At 41.8% G+C, this 19,156-nt stretch overlaps 1 long non-coding RNA gene across 1 annotated transcript in view; it reads right to left on the bottom strand.

The window, feature by feature from the left end:
- LOC133251628 (uncharacterized) overlaps nt 1-19,156 on the bottom strand; it is a 39,638-nt gene that overhangs the window by 18,423 nt on the left and 2,059 nt on the right. The window contains exon 2 of the long non-coding RNA XR_009737708.1: nt 12,881-12,958. This is a non-coding gene — a long non-coding RNA (uncharacterized LOC133251628). The remainder of the gene's footprint in view (nt 1-12,880; nt 12,959-19,156) is intronic.

Genomic DNA, 19,156 nt, shown 5'->3' with positions numbered 1-19,156 from the left:
CATGATACATATCTCTCTTCAACAAAGCTAAAAAGATTTAAACATTGTAAAAGCTTTTTAAAAAATCATTTTAAAAGATATTTTGAGGAATTCTATAGAGACCACTCTCATAAATATGGAAACCAAGATTCCCTGATCTAAATGAGACTAGAAGACAGAGTAGCTGATTCATAAAGCTTACCAGGAAAATAGCCTTGATAGTGAGGGCCTGCCTGACTGTATATAATCACAGAAAACTACAGGTAACTAATAAATCTCTCAAGATGACTTCTTAATGCTCTAAAATTATCTAATAAAAGACTGAATATGAATTTTTATGACTGCTACAATTGTGTGAAAGAATATCTGTAGTATGGCTGAGCACAAAAATCTATAAAATCAAACTAACAAGGTTTGGTAGTATGTTTCTATCGATGATGTTTTTATTCATCAGATTTTTCTTAATATTGTTAGTTTGGCAACAAAAAATTAAATTCCTTTTCTTTTTCCTTTAAAACAATTGGTCCCAAGTACAAAATGACAACTTTGATTCATTTGGATTACTCTCGAGACATGTTCCGAGATAATTTTGTGAAGGCCTAAGTGTTCCATTTAGTATTAGGAGAAGTAAAATGTTAAGGGATGCTTAAGCTCTGTAAAGTTGAACAGAATAGCATTTGAATGGCAGGATATAATTACAGATCACTAAGAATACGGTACAAAATGTACCCGATCCCACCTCTTCATACTTAGCTAAGAACAGTGCTTCAGCGGTATGTGAGATTAATAATAATTCTGGAAGAACCAAATCTTCCTAGTTAGATTTATCAGACCTATAAGAATTACTGATAAAATTAATAAAGTCTATATTAACCATAATTAGAACCTGTACTACATGTGTGTTATTTAATTGAAACCTGTCTATTTTCATTGTGTGATTTTCCAAGAATGTGTGTCCAAATACTCCATCTAAACTTATGAGACCCCAATACATAAATGCTGTATCCTATATATCTCTCTGTGTAAGTTTCCCCTCGACAAGGTCTGGGAACAGATCATTTATTTGGGATGCGATCCTTGGGAGCAGAAATGAGAGAATAAAGCAAGAAAGGAGGAAAAGTATTTAAAGGGCACATATCTCAAAGTCACTATTAGGTAATGGGGACCTGGCTGAAACTAGAGGTGGTCCAAGAGGATGTGATGTGGGGCACTGAAAGCATCTGCCATACTCATACCTAGAATCATGCCCCACACTCCAAAGACTCTCAGTAAAAGTTGCCAAGTCACTGAATCTCTTGCAGTGACCCTCAAAGCTTCCTGCTCCCAAGAGTGATGTTGTCAAAGATCATCTGAGAACTTGTACATTGCCTTTTACAACTACATTCCAGGACCTAATTTCGTTTTGTAAGTTCCATGTGTCACCGTAGCAAACAAATGAAGCTTTTTCAAGAGCACTTAAGCTAAGCGGGTATTTATTATGAGGCTATGCGCATATCTCATGAACTCCAACATGACATTTAGGCTGGAAATCTGAAGGCAGCCCTCCTCTCTGCATGCTAGTCTCATCTCTCTGCAGAGTTTAAAATGAACCATCTCTGCGTCTGCATCTCCATTCCTTCCCTGCAAATAGGTCATCAGCACTATTTTTCCAGATTCCATATATATGGATTAATATACAATATTTGTTTTCCTCTTTCTGACTTACTTCACCGTATAATAGGCTCTGGGTTCATCCACCTCACTACAACTGACTGAAATTCATTCTTTTTTGATGGCTGAGTAAAATTCTATTGTATATATGTACCATATATTCTTTATCCATTCATCTGTTGATGGATATCTAGATTGCTTCCATGTCCTGCCTACTGCAAATAGTGCTGCAAACAACATTGGGGTACATATGTCTTTTTAAATTGTGGTTTTCTCAGGGTATATGCCCAGTAGTGGGATGTGTGTGTCTGCTCGGTCATGTCCGACTCTGTGCAGCCCCATGGACTGTAGTCCGCCAGACTCCTCTGCCTGTGGGATTTTCCAGGCAAGAATACTGGAGTGGGGTCTCATTTACTACTCTAGGGGATCTTTCTGACCCGGGGATCAGACCCACATCTCTAGCATCTCCTGCATTGGCAGGTAGATTCTTTACCAGTAGTGCCACCTGGGAAGCCCAGAGGTGGGATAGGGAGATAAATATATATATATATATATATATATATATAATAATATATATATATTTTTTTATAATTATGGCTTATTCATGTTGTTGTATGGCAGAAACCAACACAACATTGTAAAACAATTATCTTCCAATTAAAAATATTTAAAAATAAAAAGAAATTTTAATTGCTCTTATAAAAAAAAAAAGAACCATCATGTTGAGTGGATCTGTGGATCAGTCATCCAGCGCTCATTGCCTGTGTTGAGGTGGTACTGTCAGTGATTCAGAGATTGGAGACATGACCCTGGACCTTAAAAAGCTTAGAATTTTGCTAAGAAGTCAAGGTATATAAAGAATAATCTACACACAAACTAAAGACTAAATGATGGCTACTATGTAAGTATCACAGGGAATGTAAAAAAGGCTACACCATGGTGGTTGGGATGGTTGGCCAAGGCTCCATGGAGGATGTGAGGGGGGTTTCCAAAGAGATATGAAATTCAGAAAAGTAGAGCGGAAAAGAGGGGACTGAAAGGACAAAATGAGCAAGGAAAGGACCAGAAGAAAGCATGCATCCAGACCATTTCCAAGAAATGACTTGACGAGTGGCAAGGGTGACTCTATCCATACTGATTAACTAACTCCTCACTAAATGCTGGTCAGGGTGGTCAACCAGAAGCTATTGGGACTATGAAAACATCTTCCAATTCTTTTCAAATTACAATTGCACAAGATCTTGAAAACTGCTCTCACAGATTATGACTTTGGTAATATCCTGGGTGAACTCTCTTACCTAATCACAAGCATAATCAATTTTACTGGGATCAAGGAACACTTAAAATTCAATCACCAGAAAATCATACACAAAAAAAATGATTTTCTTTTCCAAGAAATCTTGACAGGTAGGTATTTTTCCATAGAACTTAAGAGACACGGACTATATTAGTATGAAACCTCATAATCTATTTTTACATTTCATGCTTAAAATGATTTCCTTTGAGTTAGAAGCAAAACTGAAAGTGACACTAATTCTTAATTTATCTAGTTTTTAACCTCCCCATTCCTTAGGAAATAGCACATCCTTGACTTAAATCCATAATCTATAAAATTATTACATTACTCAATGATTAGTTATCACCACCTAAACATTACTTTAATACTTAATATAGCAGTTAGTTTCATCACACTGCTATATAAACCCCCTCACAGAATATTTTCAAAGTTAAAAAGAAAAAAATTTTTATTGGGTTGGCCAAGAAGTTCATTCAGGTTTTTCTATATGACATTTTGGAAAAATCCAAACAAACTTTTTGGCCATCCCAATAATATTGTATATTAATCGGGTGATCATTTCTTAGTTTTCTTCCTTCTACGTATTTGTTAGGTAGGAGCTACAGCCTTAGCCTTGTAGAAATGGTTCTTCTTTGAACTCTCTTTTTTTCCTGGAGTGGACTTTTCCCACGCAAAAGTTTATTCTAGTTTTGCTTGTGTTTTCCAATCTTCTCTGTGCCCGGACACCTCCATCGCCTACATAGTCACCATCTTGGTTTGGAGACAGGTTTTGTTTTGTTTTCCCATTGTACAACTTTTGCTCATCCAGAAATATAACTTAAAAAAAAAAAATAGTAAGAAGACCTACATTGGGCATAAATCAAATAATAAACAAAAAGCAACTCTAAATATCAATAGCATGCAGAAGAGATGAGTTATCCTGAAGCACATCAAGATTTCAATATATCCCATCTGTCAAAAATGTAACATTAGAGCATGCTGCATGGTAGTAACGTCTGAGAAAGCAGTTTTAATTACTGATTTTCAAGCCTAAATGAGATAAATTCTGTCCTTTGAAATGATTTATTAATTTTTTTGGCAGCGGGGAGCATACAAGTAATATCTGCCCAACATGTAAAGCAAACACCTCAAACTGAAGGAGTAATTCTCCCTAATAGCCAGGTAGCGTCACCAACTTGTGACGAGTCCAATTGCAGTGAAGTTCTACTATGCTTCTCAATATCATGACCAAAAGAAGAAGGGACCAAAGTTCCAGAAGTTGCAGCTGGAATCACAAGAGTTTCAGCAAGGTGACAAGTTTCTATAGGGTTGGAAAAGAAAAAGTGCTTAACTGCTTAGGCTCCTTGTCCACACATCCTTGGGACAAGAGAGGAAATTCAGGTATGGCCCTGTCTCTGAGTCTGTCCTGTTCCCTGCATTCCAGCAGCAACTCAACACTTATTCAACTTTTCTCTGATTTTGTAACCTGGTTTTGTGACTGCTCTGGCTCAATGGACATTTGTTTTTGAGTAAACTCCGGGAGTTGGTGATGGACAGGGAGGCCTGGCATGCTGCAATTCATGGGGTCGCAAAGAGTCGGACACGACTGAGCGACTGAACTGAACTGAACTGGCGGTGTAACCAAATGAAAGGGTAACAGTCAGGAAGGCTCAGGATCCCCAAGGGAAGGAAATAGACTGCAAGTGTCAGGCTTTTTTTTTTCTCTTCCCTATACAAAATTAAAAGGAGGTTTCCTTTCAAATTCCGTGTTGCCACAAGGATACCTGGTTCCACTCAACTTAACTTTTCTCAAACCTTGAGCTAACCAATGCGTTTTTCTTATGGAAATGTTCTCTTAAGCTATGTTAATGAAACTATGTATTTGCTTGGAAATTTGTCTTTCTTCAAGATTCATGTCAATTGTTTTATGGCCCGGGATGACTCATCTTGTGCCAGTGCTATCTCAAAATGCATGTTGTGGGTGAGGGGCCTGGTGCCACTCTCTCAGTTTTGAGATATTTCCTTTCTCTAATTAATAGCTTGCTAATAGGTATATAATTCCTTGCTAAAACTAGAAGAAGCTTTGTCTATCTCTTTTATACTTTAATAAAATTATATTACACAAGAGTTCTAAGCCATCAGGCCTCATCACTGGCCCCAAGATCAAATTCCTCTCCTCTGGAGGCCAAGAATCCCAACGTCATCATGGCTTATAGAGACCTTTCACAAACATACACTTTTTGATCTCAGTTCTGCAAACTGGATACCTGGATACTTGTCTTTGCCACTCCCTTCCCCACCCTGCCCATCTTTCCTCCAGGAATGGTGTCAGATTATAACCCCTGCGCATCCACTAACTGGCCATGCAATCTGCGGTGAATCATTTAGCCAGCTTGAACCTCAATTTTCTTATTTGCAAAATGAGGGGTTTGGATGAGATTGTTTCAAAGATGCTTTCGAATTCTAAAATACCACTACCTTTCTGTCAGTCTCTTGAAGACTGTGGCCTGTCCCTGATCAGTCCTTTGTCTGTTAAAAGGGTGAGTAGCAATTAAATGCACTGAAAAAACATGTTAGAACACAACATCCTTTGTAAAATACATGCTTTCCTGTCAGTTGGACCCTAAAAGCAACTGTAACTTTTTTCTAAATTAATCCTTCCTGGTCCAAAGGTACAGAATAAAACCTTGTATCGTACTCTCACACAGAGTATATACAGCCAGTGTTACTGCAAATAATAAAACCAACACAGGCTAATTTATACAGAAAAGAAATTTACCTGAAAGATACCTGATACCTCAAAGAACTTGAGGGAAACTGAAGAATCAGCCTTGGAAATAGGAACTAGGGGCTGTGTTGCACAATCAAGATTCCACCAGAGGGTCAGTAAGTGTAGGGTGCTGGGCCCCAGCATCTCTTCCCCGAACACTTGTCACTATCCCCCTGTCAGGGGAGCGTAATCTCGGTTCTGTCTCGTCACAACAAAGATTTGAAGCGACAGACGTTAAAGCGCATCACAGCTCTCAGACAGTCCGTGTTATAGTTCTTGGACAGATCGATTTTATTTAGAAAATAAAAGGAAAATACATCTCGAGGCATGAGGGCATGCCGACCCAAAAGATGTGAAGAGAAAAGAGAGAGAACAAGTGTGCGAGGGAGAGAGAGAAACCCCCGGTCCTTTGGCGCCTCTTTTTATATGTTGTTTCCTCCCCCTGGGCCTGCCCTATGTAAATTGGGCTAGCCAGGAATGCTGTTTGTTCTACCTGAGGTCCTCACTCCAGTCCTCAGACCTTCCTTTGTTCTATTTTTGAGGGCTTTTCCCTTCCTTGTCTTTTAGCCACTGCCATTCTGGACTCCTGTTTCCTATTTTAACTACCTAACACACCCAACATTCAGAAAACGAAGATCATGGCATCCGGCCCCATCACTTCATGGGAAATAGATGGGGAAACAGTGGAAACAGTGTCAGACTTTATTTTGGGGGATTCCAAAATCACTGCAGATGGTGACTGCAGCCATGAAATTAAAAGACGCTTACTCCTTGGAAGGAAAGTTATGTCCAACCTAGATAGCATATTGAAAAGCAGAGACATTGCTTTGCCAACAAAGGTCCGTCTAGTCAGGGCTATGGTTTTTCCTGTGGTCATGTATGGATGTGAAAGTTGGACTGTGAAGAGGGCTGAGTGCCGAAGAATTGATGCTTTTGAACTGTGGTATTGGGGAATACTCTTGAGAGTCCCTTGGACTGCAAGGAGATCCAACCAGTCCATTCTGAAGGACATCAGCCCTGGGATTTCTTTGGAAGGAATGATGCTAAAGCTGAAACTCCAGTACTTTGGCCACCTCATGTGAAGAGTTGACTCACTGGAAAAGACTCTGATGCTGGGAGGGATTGGGGGCAGGAGGAGAAGGGAATAACAGAGGATGAGATGGCTGGATGGCATCACTGACTCGATGGATGAGAGTTTGAGTGAACTCCGGGAGATGGTGATGGACAGGGAGGCCTGGCGTGCTGAGATTCATGGGGTCGCAAAGAGTCGGACACGACTGAGCAACTGAACTGAACACACCCAAGACTCAAGTCCATCCAGCCACTATGAATGATCTATGGCTGTCTCTAGCCTTATCATCACTCCCTGAAGACCCAAAGTCTCACCAAAGAGCCTCTGATTGGCTGAGCCTTGGCCAAATGTCCACCCACAGGTCTAAGGGGTCCAAAGGGGGATCACCTGCTTCGCTTCAGGTTCCAGAGTGGGAAGCCAGATCCTGGCCTCCACTCATCTTGGATCTGCCTAAATAGAAAAGGTGTTTGGATGCTAAACAACGCAAAATGACACATAGCTTTCTCACTTATGATTATAAACGTAACACATCTTGAAGGCATAAGTAAGAGGTTAATCATGTTTTGGAGAGGTTTACATCTGATCAATTATACCAGCATTAGTTCATCTCTTTATTGATTTATGTGAATGAGTAGTTGGTCCTGTAAATGAAAACATATTCATCAGTATGCTGACTAATTTATTGGGCTGGCTATTCATATTTACATGGGTCCTCTACATGACAAAAAGAGTATTTGGAATGAAGAATGAGTCACCAGAAGGAAAAAAAAATAAAACACATCTTCATTCTGAATAGAGGCTGTCCAATGAGTTTTCAAGTAAAAATGATACTGTCTGATATTTAGTTCTCTCCCAGAGTTCTTCAGAGAGCTGATGGTAGTTTACCTAAGATGTGGCACTGTCCTGGTTTTATAGATCAGTTGGAATGTCTGAGGTACCCGGAATCTATAATAGATGACATGTATTGGAAGAGACACTAGAGCTAGTCTCTTTCCAGAACAAATCCACTCAGACTCCAAAACAGTTCTTCCACCCTAAGAACAAGAAGGCAGGAAGGCTCGCACTGGACTGCTATCATTAAGTGGCACCCCTCCCAAGGCCAACATAATAGAGGAGAGATTTGTCCACAAGCTCAAGGACTGAGAATATGTGGTAAGCTCAGAGAACTTGTCTGAGGAACTGCAGGGGATCAGCCTGTATGAGGCCTTTGGTTTTTGTTATGTTTTTAAGATATTCAGGGGCCAAGCAAAGAAAACCTCGTTAAAGAGAAATAAGCAGCCAGCAATCCAGAGTCCTTTATCTTTGAACACAAAGTACCTCCCTACACCAGTCCATCCTTTGTTCTTTGTACAAAGAATGTAGTCATTATGAAATAGGAATGGATGTATGTAACAGACATCCTCAAATGACCAAGGCTGAAATAGACGAGAAGTACACTTCTCTCCATAAAAAAAGTCCCTCTGTTCTCCACTGACATGCTACCTACTTGTCCTTCAGGTATCAGTGGAAATGTCGCCCCCTCTGAGAAACCTTCCCTGATGCCACCTATTATAGTATTCCGCTCTCTGTTTCCTGAGCACCTTCAAACTCTATTAAAACAATGTGTTATAAGGGAATTCCCTGGCGGTCCAGTGGTTGGGACTCCATGCTGTCACTGTCAAGGGCCTGCCTGGTTCAACCCCTGGTCAAGGAACTAAGATCCCACAGGCAGCATGGCCAAAACAAACAAAAAAAACCCCAAAAATGTGTTATGGATTTGTTTCAGTTTTTTCCCACATAAAAATTAGCAACACAAAGGTAGGGGCTGTGTTTATCTCACTCATCATCTTATCTCCAAAGAGCTACCTCCTACCTGCATATCACAGGTACTTATTTGATGTACCAAATATACCTTTCTTGAATGTTCTTGAGGTTAGCAGGAATTGAATACTTCTCGTTTATCATACATAGGACTATTGCTCAGAAGATTTCAAAAATAGTAAATAGTATTAACAAAAACAACAACAGGGAAATAGGAACCATTTATGTCCCCAGCACAACAGCAGATTTGGAAAAGACCAAAAATGTGTATTTCCAATTGAAAGACCTCAGCTTATACATCAGGGGCTGACAAACTTTATCTATAAAGTGATAGTAAATGTTTTTGGCTTTGCTGGCCATATGATCATTGCTGCAACTACCCAGCTCTGCCCTGGGAGGAGGAAAGCAGCCACAACCCAAATGTAAACTTGGGTGTGATTCCTGGGTTCCAACAGGACTTTGTTTATGAACACTGAAATGTGAATTTCATGTCATCTCATATGTCATGAAATAGTCACCTTTTGATTGTCTCCAACTATCAAAAAATGAGAAAGCAGAGGACTCGGCTTGCTAACTCAGCTTGTCTGGTTTGCCAACCTCAGAGAGTACACTTAGGGTTAGGGTTAGGGTTAAGGCTTGCCCTAGGTTAAGACTCAGCTTGCCAAACTTGGCTGGTCTGGTTTGCCAACCTTAGAGAGTACACTTCTGTTCATTTCTTTAGCTGCATTCTACCCGTTCAGTGCAATTCACACTGATAAGCACCTACCATATGCCCAGCTCTGGGCCAGGGGCTCAAGAGAGGCAGAGATGGTTAAGATCTGCTTTCTGCATCCAAGGGCATGCAAGATGTGACATAAGACTGGTCCCCTGGAGAAGCAGCTGTGGCCTCTGATTGGAGGAAAGTATTTCATGACCAGGTGGCATCTGAGAGGTGAGTCATGGGCCTGGCACCCAGGAACCAGCAGCTCTGTCTGGCTGTGGCTTCAGATGAGTCCCTCAGGGGATCTTGGGCAGGCAGCCCGGGAGGAGCTGTGTCAGGTTGTGTGAGGAACCCTCAGGGTCCAGCATAAGGATTAGTCTAGTGGGCAAGTGAGAACCAACGGGGAAGATTAAACTGGTAGTAATCAGGTTATTCATTTTTTGACGTTCTAACTTACAAATAATGCAAAAGTGATCTCTGAAGCTATTTGACCCCCTTTTCTGTTACTAACTTACCAAATATTTCACCTGACATACCCTCCTGGGAAAAACACATGGAGTTCAAGGATGCCTAGGAGGCAAAAGCGCCATCAGTGTCCACCAGGAAAGAGGGTTGGTGTTTTCCCAGGAGCCAGAGTTTATAAGAGGAGTCATTGTACAATAAAATACAATATAAAATGAGGATAAAATGATAATTTCAAATATTCATTAGATTTGGGGAAAACTCTGAGCTATTATACAAGCCCCTCCCTTGCTCCATACTAATGAAGAAACCCCCATTTTGTCCCCAAGAAGAAAATTGCTCAATATTATACTGTCTTTTTCTTTTTAGCTTTGAAATGGGAGTCTTGTTGGAAACCATGAATAGGAAAATAATAAATCATCTTTTCATACCAACATAAAATACAGAAAGCAGGAAAAATCAACTCAAGTTACAAAGATGGAAACTGAATTCTGCTTCAATTGTATAAAAAGTCACCTTCCTCATGCAGCCAAAAATTCAGAGCGAGTCTCCTGGAGTGCCCTCTATTAAAAGATACCATCTCAGGACATAGGATGCTCGGGAAATGAAAGTGACATTAATCTGCAGGCAGTGACCATCTCCTTCACGCCAATGTACAATCTGATGAGAGATGAGTCCAATTGCTGGCGCCCAGATGCAGTGTCTTGGCCAGAGCCTCAGGCAAAATGCCACAGCTCTGCCTTCCATTCAAGAATTCACCCAGGGGACTTCCCTGGTGGCCCAGTGCCTGAGACTCCATGCTCCCAATGCAGGGGGCCCAGGTTTGACCCTGGTCAGGAAACTAGATCCCACATGCCACAACTAAAGATCCTGGATGCCACAGCTAAGACCTGGCACAGCCAAAGAAATAATAACATTTTTTTTTAAAAGGAATTCACCTAGCTGCTCCTTTCTGCCCGCTTTATTCATCACCTTTCTCCTTTCTCTAGGCATAGGATTAGTGAATAAGGGAGTCACATGCTGGTTGAGTGCCAATCAGTGATGAATTGGCACAAAGTATAGTGGTGCAATATCAACATTTCTAATTAATGAATTAATTTTTATTTTAATTTTTTCAATAAGTATTACATTTATATAGGTCAAAGTTCAACAACTATAAATAGATAAGGAATCACATTTGATTTAGGTCATACCTGAATGGTAGTGGTTTTCCCTACTTTCTACAATTTAAGTCTGAATTTTGCAACAAGGAGCTCATAATCTGAGTGCCAAAGAACTGATGCTTTCAAACTGTGGTGCTGGAGAAGACTTTGAGAGTCCCTTGGACAGCAAGGAGATCAACAAACCAGTCAATCCTAAAGGAAATCAACCCTGAATATTCATTGGAAGGACTGATGCTGAAGCTGAGGCTTCAATACTTTGGCCACCTGACGTGAAGAGCTGACTCACTGGAAAAGACTCTGATGCTGGGAAAGATTGAGGACAGGAGAAGAGGACGAGAGAGGATGAGATGGTTGGATGGCATCACTGACTCAATCGATAGGAGTCTGAGCAAACTCCTACAGATAGTGGAGGACAGGGAAGCCTGACATGCTGTGGTCGACGGAATCACAAAGAGTTGGACATGACTGAATGACTGAAGAACAACATGGAGTCAGAATGAAACTAAACAAGACAAAATTCCCTCCCACTACTAACACCCAACCTCTCAGTTCCCCCTCTATAGGTAGCCTAAATACCTTTCTAGAAATATTTTATGCATATCATTAGCAAATATATTTTCATGGATACTATTTTAAATTATGGAAATAATTTACTAGTTGAGGTAAAATGCTGGAATGAATATGCAATATCCAAAATGCAATAGTTCAAACAAAACAGGAATTTCTTTCTCTCTCACGTAACAGTCCAGGGTCAGTGGGTGACTCTGTACCATGAAGTCATTCAGGAATCCAGGCTTCCTAGCAGCTCTGCTGTCTTCGTGAAGTAGCTCTAGTCACTGCCCTTCCTGCCATCAGATGGGAGAAGGCACAAAGGCCAGAGGCCAGGGTTTTCCCTCATGCACACTTCACTTCTGCTCATTCTCTACTGGCAAAAACTTAGTCACGTGGCCACATTAGCTGCAAGGGAAGCCAGGAAATGGAGCTATAGCCAAGCTTCACCTCTGCCATAACTCTTGCAGTTATGTCTCTAAGGACTCTAGCCCTTACCCCACTCTCTACACATCACCTTACAGTGCTTTTCCAAGCTGTTGCCAAGCACCTATGCCCAGTGAGGACAGCAACCATTCCCTTAATCTTCCAAAGTACAGCTAATGTTAGGTTATAATGTTCAATAGACTGTTACTACAAAAGAGAATCACCGTGCAGGAGAGCCACGCTTAATGGTGGGCCCTACTAACTGTCCATCCAGTGAATACTTTTCCCTTTTAATATACTTTAAAAACACTTTAGGGCTTTCCTGGTGATCCAGTGATTAAGGGTCCACCTTGCAATGCAGGGGTGGCAGTTTGATCCCTGGTCCAGGAAAATTCCCCATGCCATGGGTCAACTAAGCCCATGTATCACAACTACTGAGCCTGTGTTCTAAAGCCCTTGAGCCACAAATGCTGAAGCCCACGAACCCTAGAGCCCAAGCTCCACGAGAAGAGAAACCACTACAGTGAGAAGCCCAGGCACTACAGCTAGAGAGTAGCCCCTCCTCGCTGAACCTAGAGAAAGCCGGCACACAGCAATGGAGACCCAGCATAGCCAAAAATAACTAAATACATAAAATTATTTGTAAAAGACACTTTAATGGTGCTCTGTTCTGTGTGCTTTATAAAAAAATTAAATCATTTAATCTTCATAATAACCCTCTGAAATAGGCACAGTTACGGTCCAGTGCCCAGTTTACAGATGAGGAAACTAGAACACAAAGAGGTTAAGTAATTGTCCAGGCCACAACTAAGAACCTATGCTAGTTTGCTGAACTTGGTAAAAAAAAAAAAAAAAAAAATTTTTTTTTTTTTTTTGCTTTCCTTATAGTAGAGGTATGACCTAATTCAAGCTAATAAATGTAAGGGGAAATCATTGGGGCAGACACCAAGGAAAACTACTGCTGTATTGAGAAAATAAACAAACAAAAGGGAGAGATACAGGTGGCATACATCTTTGGTTCTTTGACCCTTACCCTTCTTCTGGTCTAGAATTTGGACATGATGCTTGGAAGTTATGCAGCCATTTTGTGGTCATGAAACGAAAACTGAAGCTGAAATAAGAAGAAAGAAGGAAACAGTCTTAGACCTTTTTTTTATGTGAGAAAAAAAAAATATATATATATATAGCCTAATTTGTATGAGATAAGAATTCGTCCCAAAGTTATCTTTCAGTTCAGTTCAGTTCAGTTCAATCACTCAGTCGTGTCCGACTCTTTGCGACCCTGTGAATTGCAGCATGCCCGGCCTCCCTGTCCATCACCATCTCCGGGAGTTCACTCAAACTCATGTCCATTGAGTTGGTGATGCCATCCAGCCATCTCATCCTCTGTCGTCTCCTTCTCCTCCTGCCCCCAATCCCTCCCAGCATCAGAGTCTTTTCCAATAAGTCAACTCTTCGCATGAGGTGGCCAAAGTATTGGAGTTTCAGCTTTAGCATTAGTCCTTCCAATGAACACCCAGGACTGATTTCCTTTAGAATGGACTGGTTGGATCTCCTTGCAGTCCAAGGGACTCTCAAGAGTCTTCTCCAACACCACAGTTCCAAAGCATCAATTCTTCGGTGCTCAGCTTTCTTCACAGTCCAACTCTCACATCCATACCTGACCACTGGAAAAACCATAGCCTTGACTAGATGGACCTTTATTGTCTTTACTGGTATTTAAATCTAGATCATGGTTTGATTGCCCCAAAGTCCCTAGGTCAATTATCCCTTTTTTAAGGGTTCTCCAGTTAGCCTCTCCTTTATCATGCCTGCCCTGGATCCTCTTCTCAGAGTCCAGTGCTCACTGTCTCTGTGTCAGGCTCCGATACCAACTCTACCTCCAATGCAGTCAACCTTTCCCGTCATAATGCACAGCCTCTCCTCATGGTCCTGAACTTCTGACTTGCATAATAGGGTTTTGGACCTACCCACTTAGGTTCTGGGCAAGTAGTCCTGAAACTGGGTTACCCCTTTGCACTGCTGCCCCTGCAGTTGTATTTGCTAAGTCATTTACAAAGTCCAAGAAAAGAATCACAGACATCTTCTAAAATTTGGAAAATTCCAGCCTTTTTATGTCATAGAAGCCAATATGCAGAAGGACCTCTCAACTCTGAAAGGCTCAATCTTTAATCCAGAAGTGCCATATTAAACATTCATCTGCTCCTTATGGAGCAAATACGGAGGCCCAGCTTTGACCCCCAGGGCACATTCATCTGCTCCTTATGGAGCAGATACAGAGGCCCAGCTCCTACCCCCAGAGAAGAGACAGCCTGGCTTAAGGACCAAGGATTGGACAGAAAGCATATTTAACTGGTACCTGGTGAAACAGAAGGGAAGGGGGCAGGGCACAACCTTTAAAAAGAATAACCTAGCCCTTGAGGATGCAACATAACTGATTAAAAGATTTGGATTCCAGTAAACCTTGAGCCTCATTATACACTCATTGTAACACACTAGCATGTGCTAAATGACACACACATAGGTGCCATGACAGTTCCAGGAAAGAGGCCAAAAAATGGGCGGTGGCCCCAATCCTGGAAATCCCCATCTGTTCTCCAAAATAGTTGGACTTCTCCTCCCACTCATTAGCCAATGAAATTACCAAGCCCATAAAAACTAACCACCTCATATGTCCAGGCCTCTCACCTTCCAGGAGGACCCACATTCTATGGAGTGTTTCTCTCTCAATAAATCTACTTCTTAACTATTATTTTGCCTCTCACCAAATTCTTTCTGTGCTGAGACATAAAGAACCTGAGCTTCAGTAAGTCCTGAGACCAGGTGTGTGATTTCAATTAACAGACAGTGGGTTCAAGTCCTATCTGAGTTGTGCTATTTCACTGGTAACCTTCAAAGACTATGGTGAAGCTCTCCTTTTGTGACCTCTTTTCTTTCCTCCCATCAGGTAGGGCACGGTGCGTGGCACCTGTCTGTGGATAGCCAGGACTTTGGAAGACTAAATACATCCAGGTCTAAGGCTCATGGATTTCAAGCCTGAACTCTGAAATGGAGCTGTTAGCCCTAACTTCTTACCTTTTTAGCACATCAGAAGCATTTTTTCCCCCCAGAACAGGAAAGCAATTTTCTCCAATAATGAATCAGAACACTGCTGGCAGCTTGGAAACAGCAGCCTTTCTCCACTTTAAGCTGTTAAGGTTTAGAAAATGTTAGGGAATGCTCAGCCAGGGGCCTCCCTGTGTGCTAGGACAGTGTGGGCAAAGAGGGAAACTTGAAGACAGGAGTGGAAAGGAACCAGGGGGGAGAAAATGTTAAACAGAGGAAGCAAAACACACTCTGTTTTGCTCAGTCTGACAAGAAGCTTAGCTTAATGTCTTCCTACAGCCTTTCCTGTCCCAAAAAGAACCCTCCCCCAAAGATTATATTCAGTGTGTTTGAATCTTAAGTGAAAACAGCCTTGAAAAATGTATTTGCATCTCAAGAGCTGAAACTAAATATTTTTCCTGTATTGGTGAGAAGGTCAGGGGCCACGGGCTGTCAAGGCCGGAGGAAGAGAGCTCCATGCTGCCTGAACTGGATTCAGAACGCCCCCACAACCCTCCTGGTGGGTCCAGCGGTCCACTGGGCCCAGGATCCTGGGGGTGGAGGTGGGGGGAGGGCTTCTGGAGCCCCCTCCAACTCCTCCATCTCCACAGGAGCCCCCCTCCAATCCTCCATCTCCACAGGAGCCCCCCTCCAATCCTCCATCTCCACAGGAGCCCCCCTCCAATCCTCCATGTCCACAGCCAATCACACAGTGTCGCCTGTCGTCCCTTGTCTCCCACAACTGCTCTGAGACACCCCACTTAAGGCCTTCAAAAACTATGAATTGTTGGCTTTAAGATGGTTAATTTTATGTTATGTGAATTTTATCTCCAACATTTTTTTCCTTTAAAAAGTTTTTTTTTAAAAATCATGTGAAATGATGGGCAGAAAACATGGTCAATGAAGGTTACCTGTTTAAATCCTAGCTCCCTCATCCATCCCCAAAACAGGTTACCCCCTCTCCCACCAGTCCTGGTTTGGCCCCGTGGTGCTAAAGCCTCATTCTACCACTGCTTCCCCTAACAGGGGAATAGCCTATTTAGGGATATAGGGGATACAGATATATCACTAATATACCTATTAGTGATACCCTAATAGGTATCACTATTTCAAGTGTCTCCAGTGGGTACCTCTATCATTTCTTGTTCAATCAAACATAGTATTTTCACCAGCCACACCCTGCTTTGTAAAGGGAGGCCCCCCACCCCACTTTCTTCTCACTCACTTTCTCCTAACTCCATGCTGTCATCTGTATTTTAATTTTTGTACCATTAAAGTTGACAAAAGTTATTCTATTCTGAAATTATAATTTTTTTTTTCCTTTTTTTTTTTTTTTTTTTTTTTTGCCACACCGCATGGCTTGTGGGATCTTCATTCCTCCACCAGGGGTTGAACTGGCAGCCGTGACAGTGAAAGTGCAGAGTCCTAATCCCTAGGCTGCCAAGGACTCCCTGCCATTATATGAAGTCTTCTGTGCTTTGCCTTCACAGTTGAAAATCAAGTAAGTGTTCATACCACCCTAATTGCCCATATAATGTTTACTGCACAGTTTAATAACTGCTTTCTAAGAAAATGTCCCAGAACTGAACAACATGGGTTTCCAGATGTAAAGGGCTCATGCGTGCACATGTGCAAAGTCGCTTCAGTCGTGTCCAACTCTGTGGGACCCTATGGACTGCAGACTGCCAGGCTCCTCTATCCATGGGTTTCTCCAGGAAACAATACTGGAGTGGGTTGCCATGCCCTCCTCCAAAGGAATCTTCCCAAACCAAGGATGGAACCCACTTCTCTTACATCTACCTACATTGGCAGGTGGGTTCTTTACCACTAGCACCACCTAGGAAGCCCAGGTAAAGGGCTTACTAAGTGCCTAAAATATTACATAAAAATATTAATAGACACAGATTAGGCAAACAATAGTGAAATTTAAACCACTGTAAGAAAAAAAGGGGGGTAAATGCTGCATGTTTGTAAAGAGAGAGGGAAGAAAACATCACCACTGAAAGATCACAAATCAGAATGGCTTCAAATTTTCTCTCAATAACTCTGGGAACTAGAAGACAGAATGCTTTCAGACTTTTGAAGAACAATCATTTTCAACTTGGAATTTTTATACCAAGAAAAATTATCAAACAAGTGTTCAGGTAGAATAAAGACATTTTCAGATATGCAAGGACTCAAAAATTTACCTTCCATATATAATTTCTAGGAACTTACTGGAGATATGTACCAACAAATAGAGGAAGTAAGTTAAGAAAAAGAAAGATATAGGACCATCCAGGAGAATCACAGAATCCTAGGCGGACAGCAAGCAGAAAGCAGTCAATTAAAATTTGAAAAGAGTGAAGTAAAAGGAGATATCAAAGACTTGACACTATCCTTGAGCACTTGGAACAACTTAAGTAAGCAGCCAAGACAGAAAAGCTTAAGGGGAGAGGAGCGTGGTGGAAAGGAAGACAAGAAGTCCAGGGGAAAAACAGCTGTTCAAGAAAGGAAATAGTTATAAATAATGATGATGAGTAGGATGATGATGACCATGGGATTTTTAACTCAAAATGGAAGAATAACCACACATCTCCCTCTGTCTTGAGATCTGAATTAAATAGATAGTAAGTGAATTATAAACCACTATTTTGAGGAGAACTGGAGGGGTTCCATCAGTAGACCAAGGTGTTCAGCTTATTTCTGGGAGGCAGAAAATAGTTGGAAGGATTTTGGATCAAGATGCTTATCAAACACAGGCATTTACTTTTACTTGTTCCTAAAACCCCATCAAAACATATTATTAAGGGTATAAAACCATGAATATAACACGTTTCATATTCCAGATCATCCCATTTTATCACCCACAAAATACGATATGTTTAATTTGGTTTGCACACCTTGGGTCAGTTCTGCCTCTCGGCTCTCATCACCTCGGGATCTCAGTGAATCTCACACGGCAGGGACGTGGAGGAGCACCAAGGACAACAGAAGAACTGCAAGACTCATTCTGTTCTTGGTTCCATTCCTGAGGCTCCTTGAGTAAATTAGAGGGCCTCTCAGAGCCCTGCTGGTCTCATCAGTAAAGTGGAGATTATAACGTCTGTCCTATTTCCTTCAAGTTGCACTTGCTGAACTAAAATGAGACCAGGAGTAGATAGAAACTATATGTTCTCATCCTCAAGCCTTGACTGTTAAAGTCTTCACCTTTTAATATTCAAGTTACAGTGAAGGCAGGGCGTGCTTGCCTAGATGAACAGACTCTTCTTCACCCCATCTCATCCTCACCTCACCTGACCTACTATGGGAAGTCAGTCCCTACAGTTCCACCATCAGCCCCAAAACAGGTCAGTCTGCATGGCTTGGAGGATGGATAGGGATATGGCATGGGCTGAGGGCACTGTCCACTGACAAGATCGTGACCACAGTGCAAAATATGATCAGTTCTCCATTGTTATCTTCTTGTTCCCAGATCCCACAGAGGAGAGTCAGCCTTTCCCAACCTTTCACTCAGCAAGGTACCCAGGCCCAGACTATTGGGCCTACTGACCTGCACTCTCATTCCTTGTATGAAAGCCTCTTGCCTCAGACATGTTGGTGGTCCAGGATTGTGATGTTCTAGCATCAGCCTCCCTCTCCTGCCTACCAGCCCTGGCACAATACCCAACTCAACAGCACCAATCCTCCCAAGGTGAAGGGAGGTGTGAAGTGTCCTTCTTTCAAGGCTTCACTGTCCTCCTTTCCCCTAGTCCAGCCTCTCTCCATTTGTTCCAATACCCTGATGACAGGTAGAGTAGGCTGAAAAATACCTTTCCCAAAGAGGTGCACATCCTAGTCCCTGAAATATATGAATATGTTACAAAAGGAACTTCGCAAGATGTGATTAAACTAAGGATCTTGACATGAGGGATTATTCTGAATTATCTGAGTGGGCCCAGTAGTATCACAAAAGTCTTTCTGAAAGTGAAGCAAGAGGACAGAAGGAAGCAGAGGAAGACAAAGCTGTGTGACAATGGAAGCAGAGTTGAGGGAGAAACTGAGATATGAAGGGAGTAAGTGACCACCAGCCAAGGAATGCAGGCGGCCTCTAAGAAAGAGGAAAAGGCAAGGAAGTGGATTAGCTCTTACAGCAGTGCTCCCCAATCTTTTTGGCACCAGGGACCGGTTTTCTGGAAGACAATCTTTCCAAGCACTGGGTTGAGGAGAATAGTTTGGGGACGATTCAAGCACATTAAATTTCCTG

Source organism: Bos javanicus, chromosome 7, assembly GCF_032452875.1.
Source record: "Bos javanicus breed banteng chromosome 7, ARS-OSU_banteng_1.0, whole genome shotgun sequence".
In the NCBI taxonomy this organism is placed as follows: Eukaryota; Metazoa; Chordata; class Mammalia; order Artiodactyla; family Bovidae; genus Bos; species Bos javanicus.
The sequence above is the reverse complement of the archived record's forward strand: the minus strand, read 5'-3'. Positions and strand labels throughout refer to the sequence as shown.